Genomic DNA, 5,784 nt, shown 5'->3' on the forward strand with positions numbered 1-5,784 from the left:
ATTTGGTTTCTCACCTTTGTTAAGTTCAACAATAATATTCTTAGCAAATGAAGCCATTCATAAACACTAAGTTATATATAGAGATAACTTTTCCACATTAATTGAATCCTCAAAATATACATTTCTAACCTTATCATTAATTAATTATGTCTATAAATACAACATATTATGTATAGAGTCAAAAGTTCATATGTTCTCAATCATCGTTTAAGATCCTAATATGTGATAAATATAACATAATTAATAATAAAAGGCACCATTTTTTAATTTTAAAAAAATTCAAACATAATATTTAATTACCATCTAATTAAAATAAATAACATATACAAGAACACATATATAAATAACACAAAGAATTAACAATTATAATAAAAAGATGCTTTCATTTATTATATATGTTTCTTATTGAATATCTTTAATATAAAATCTAGCATATATATTGACATTCAATACTGTAAGCATTAACTTCAAACTAATAGGGAAAGGCCTATTAAAAAAATGATAATTATAGTACACTTAAATTAGCATTGAATCTTTTAATGCTTTCATTTGTTCAAGGTCAGACTTATAGTCCACTTTAGGCAGTAATTTCCCCATTAGGCTTTTCTTCTTGTTGTCACGAATTGACAATCCTAAAGAAGAACTAATAGTCTTCAACAACCTACTTAGCATACTCCTTAATAAATTCTAGCACAAGGAATTTGTAATGACCATATTGTTTTCATTCAATTAGCACCATAATGCATTAAGAATTCCCTTCTGATTTGGAGTAATTAAGGTTCCCTTGAAAGCCATGTATTTCTCATATTCTAGTCAAAGACCACCTTTCTATATAATACTCTGAATTAACCCATTAGTTTTAATAATGTGATTCACTAAATGAATCATTTTATCATTGTCACTAATAGGGTCCATTTGATGACTAGCTAAGTCATTGATCATTCCATTGACTTTGTCCCTCAGTTGGATAGTTAGAATCCTCTTAGAAGTTTGTTCACTTCACGCTGATCTGTAAAAAACACAAATATCAAAATAAGTTCTAAAACAATATCATTTTTCATTAAAGAAAATAGACATACAGGCATTAACACGCTAAAAAAAGTGCATGTAAATGATGTGCTAGTAAGATGGCCTCCGTTGGCTGTGAAAAAATTTTCGGTGGGGGTTTTTGGGCATTTTGAGTATTATGGCATGGTTATTTTTTTACAAATAGAGGCAGTTACTAGGTGTTTAGACTTGCATACCCTTGAGCCAAAACTTGGATAAACTAAAAAAAAAAGGGACCATCTTCAACCTCTACCTAAAACCAATATTCTACCTGATTTCGATGAATTTTTATCAAATTTGAGAGGCCATAACTTTCTTAATTTAAGTTCAAATTACACAAATAAGGTATCTTTGGAAAGCTTGCAATATGTACATTTTTAATGAATTAAAAAATAGGCCTTAACATAAACACACATGAAGATATAATGTCTCAAAATAGAATTCTCGATCATGTTTGCAAAAAAATCTAGACTAGAAAAATAAAATTCTAGATCTAATATATAGCATATTTTGACATATTTGACACATCAAATATAACAAATAGGCTATGAAAAACAAATTTACATGCTTTAATACCAATGTTGGAATATTAAAAGCAAGATCTAAGTGCATAAACGTTTATAAAAACATAACCTCACTTGTATCACATAGCCGCATATATAATCACATCATTATAGATGAAATATATATAAAGATTTCATAATCTAAATGCACTAGTGAATCTCCAAGAGCTGAAAAGAGAAGGAATGAACAATAGCACTTCCACACCCACATTTTTTTTTTTATGTAGAAGCAAAACTCTATTTTTTCTTTTGCCACTCTTACCTATTTGCACTGTAATCATTGGCCTTATAATCACTTAGATTTTTCACCTTACCATTTTTCAGTCATCGAAAAATCTATTAATACCGTAATCAATGGCCTTATTATAATTATTGTAACCTCTACAATAATTATAATTGATTATGATATTACACCATATCAATAATCATTTGAATTTCTAGCATAAATTAAGTGTTAAGTTAATGGATTAACGGGCTTATATTTTAATTTTATCATTAGACTTGAAAATATAGACTTAGACCGATCATGAGTGGACTTTATTCTTCAAAATATAAGTAGAAATATAAACTAATAAAAATAAAAAGTAAAAGAAATTAATTTCTATGAACATTTTTAGTTTATTATTCAATTTTATGCATGGGATAAATGATGTTGGTTGAAACTAAAACCATAAACAGATTCTCTAAATTAATTAAAAGTATTTTTGGATGGAGTGAAGGGAAGTTCTTCAAAATAAGATAATTAAAAAAATTATAACTTTATACAATGAATAAAATTAGACATGATATAAATTTTTAATGGATCTATTAGACATGATATAAATGTTTAATGGATCTATTAACTTGATTCAATAATTAAAATCAAATTAAAATATGAAATAATTGTTATATTTGTGACTTTGAATTTTGGATATGTATTTCATGGACCCGAATTATGACCCGACCCGAAAGTTTTGCGTTGTGACCCAATTGGGATAAAAAGTGAGATCTGTAGTGGTAGCGGAGGGCACAGGCCGATCGGCCCGGGCTTAAAGCCCACCACTGATCTCCTTAGGGGTACAGAGGCAATACCCCCGCGGTATGGATCAATATAAATATTGTAATATCCTACCCTTTGAGAGAGAGTTATGAGATATTCAGAAAACACACTGGGGTTAGGGTTTGAGAGTTCTGATTGATTGTATCTTGCTCTTTTCATCATAGTAGATTTTTTTCTCTTGTCTTGCCCATGTATGTAGACTTTATGGTTGAACCACGTTAAATCCCGTGTTATTCTTCTTCTATTTTCAATACTGTGTGATTGTGCGATTTGTGTGTGTACGTTAGATTTACGTGCTTGTTATAATAAACTGGTATAAGAGCTTTACGTGCAAAACCTAGGGTTTACAGATGGCATCCTCTTCAACAAAGTATGAGATGGAGAAGTTTGATGGTGGATCGAGTTTTAGTCTATGGAAGATTAAAATTAAATCTTCTTTGATCCTACAAGGTCTATGGAAGGCAATCGATGATAACTTTCCAGAAGGTATGAAAGAGGCAGAGAAGGCTGATCTAAAGGAGAGAGCCTTGAGTGTGATTTTCATGAGTGTAACTGATAATGTCCTACACAGGATTGCTGGTGAAAGCTTAGCATCTATGGCACGAAAGAAATTATAGAAGTTTTACTCTGTCAAATCACTGACCAACTGCCTGTATCTGAAGAAAATGCTTTACAATTTGAGAATGAGCAAAGGTACGCCCATTAAAGAACATTTGGATGAATTCAATTCAATTATTATGGACCTGAAGAATATTAATATTGAGATTGATAGTGAGGACCAGGCCCTTATTGTGTTATGTTCTTTGCCACCCTCCTATGAAACTTTTATTGATACTCTATTGTATGGGAAAGACAGTATTTCATTAGACAATGTTAGTAATTCTCTAAAATTGAAGGAGTTGAAAAAGAAATTTCCAGATAATAGAGAAAGATTTGAGGGGGAAGGTTTGGCGAGCAGGGGAAGAACACATTCAAGGGAGGGTTCTTCTAGTAGGAAGAAATCTAAAGCCAGATCTAAGTCAAGAATGAAAAAGGCAAACTGTTTTGAGTGCGGGGAGTAAGGTCATTACAGGAGAGACTGTCCTAAGTTAAAAAATAAAAAGGGAAAGAAACCAGAAAGTTCTGCGAATATGGTTGATAGTTTTATTGATTTTAATGGTGATGACAGTGCTGAAGAAATTTTATCCGTGAGTTCAAATCATGGATAAAATTCTTGGATTCTTGATACCGGTGCTGCTTATGACATGTGTCCACGCAAAAACTGGTTTGTCACTTACAAACAGATGAGTAGTAAGGTGTTTCTAGGCAATGATCGTGCATTATCTATTGAAGGAATTGGTAACATCAGATTGAGGATGTTTAATGGTGTTGTCAAAACTATAAAGTGTTGGCATGTTCCAGGACTAGAGAGGAACCTAATTTCTCTTGGGACACTTGACTCTTATGGATTCAGATACCATGCAGAGAATGGAGTTCTCAAAGTGTGCAAGGGTTCTATGGTACTCATGAAGAGCAGTTTGGTTTCAGGATTATATTTTCTTCAGGGCAGTACAGTTTCAGGGAAAGTTGCAGTAGCATCCAAAAGCAATAATCAAATCAGACTCAATTGTGACATATGCATCTTGGTCTTATGAGTGAAAGAGGATTATTTGTGTTAAGCAAGCAGGATTTATTGGAAGGGTAGAAAACATAATCTATGGACTTTTGTGAACACTGTGTGTTTAGCAAACAGACTAGGGTGAAGTTCGATAAAAAAGCAGTGCACAAGACCAGAGTAATGGTGGATTATATCCACTCAGATCTATGGGGTCCTAACAGAATCCCTTCCAAGAGCGGTGCCAAGTACTTCATGATTTTGATTGATGATTACTCTTAGATGGTGTGGGTATATTTTCTGAAAACAAAAGATGAGGCATTTTCAACCTTTGTAAAGTGGAAGACGATGATTAAGAAGCAGACAGAAAAGAAGGTCAAGCATCTTAGAACTGATAATGGGTTAGAATTTTGCAATCGTGAGTTTGATACATTCTGCAGCAATGAAGGTATAGTGAGACATCGCACTTATACAAGGACACCACAACAGAATGGTATTGCAGAACGCATGAACAGAATGCTTTGTGGCAAAGCACGAAGCATGCTTTCACATTCAGGATTGGGAAAGGATTTCTGGGCTGAAGCAATTAATACAACCTGTTTCTTGGTTAATAGATCTCCATCTACAGCTATTGAGTGCAAAACTCCTTTTGAGATCTAGTCCAGTTCACCTGCTGATTACTCTCAGCTGAGAGTATTTGGTTGCCCTGCTTATGCTCATGTGAGAGATGGTAAGCTTGAGCCGAGGGTAAGAAAATGCATATTTCTAGGGTATGCATCTTGGGTGAAAGGCTACAGGTTGTGCTATAATGATCCAAACTCTCCAGGATTAATTATCAGCAGGGATGTGACATTTAATGAGTCTGCTTCATTGGATAGTCAGAGGGAGAAGTCAATAATAGAATCAGATCACGGTGTCAGAGAATAGGTGAAGCTTGATATTGATACTTCAGCAATTCAGTCCAGTGATTCAAAGGATAAAGTGCAAGATCCTGATTAACAAGAGAATGCACCTGAGCAACAGCAATAGGAACCATATAGCATTGTAACTGCTAGAGAGAGAAGACAGATTAAACCATCGCAGAGATATGCATATGCAGATCTAGTTGCGTTTGCCTTATCAGTTGCTAAAACAGTTGATGTGCATGAACCCAGCAATTATAGAAAAGCTATTTCTTGTTCTGATGCAGATTAGTGGGTTGGTGCTATGAGTGAAGAAATTGAATCTCTTCACAAGAATCAGACTTGGGAGCTTATAACATTACCTAAGGGATAAAAAGTGGTAGGTTGTAAATGGGTGTTCAAGAAAAAGGAAGGCACTCTAGGGGTTGAAGTACCTCGATATAAGGCACGGTTGGTAGCAAAAGGCTTTATTCACAGGGAGGGGATTGACTTTAATGAAGTGTTTTCTCCAGTTGTGAAGCACAGTTCTATCAGAGTCTTACTTGCTATGGTTACTCTTCATAATCTAGAGCTTGAACAACTAGATATGAAGACAGCATTTTTGCATGGTGAGTTAGAGGAGCAAATTTATATGAGTCA

Source organism: Hevea brasiliensis, chromosome 14 (assembly GCF_030052815.1).
Source record: "Hevea brasiliensis isolate MT/VB/25A 57/8 chromosome 14, ASM3005281v1, whole genome shotgun sequence".
In the NCBI taxonomy this organism is placed as follows: Eukaryota; Viridiplantae; Streptophyta; class Magnoliopsida; order Malpighiales; family Euphorbiaceae; genus Hevea; species Hevea brasiliensis.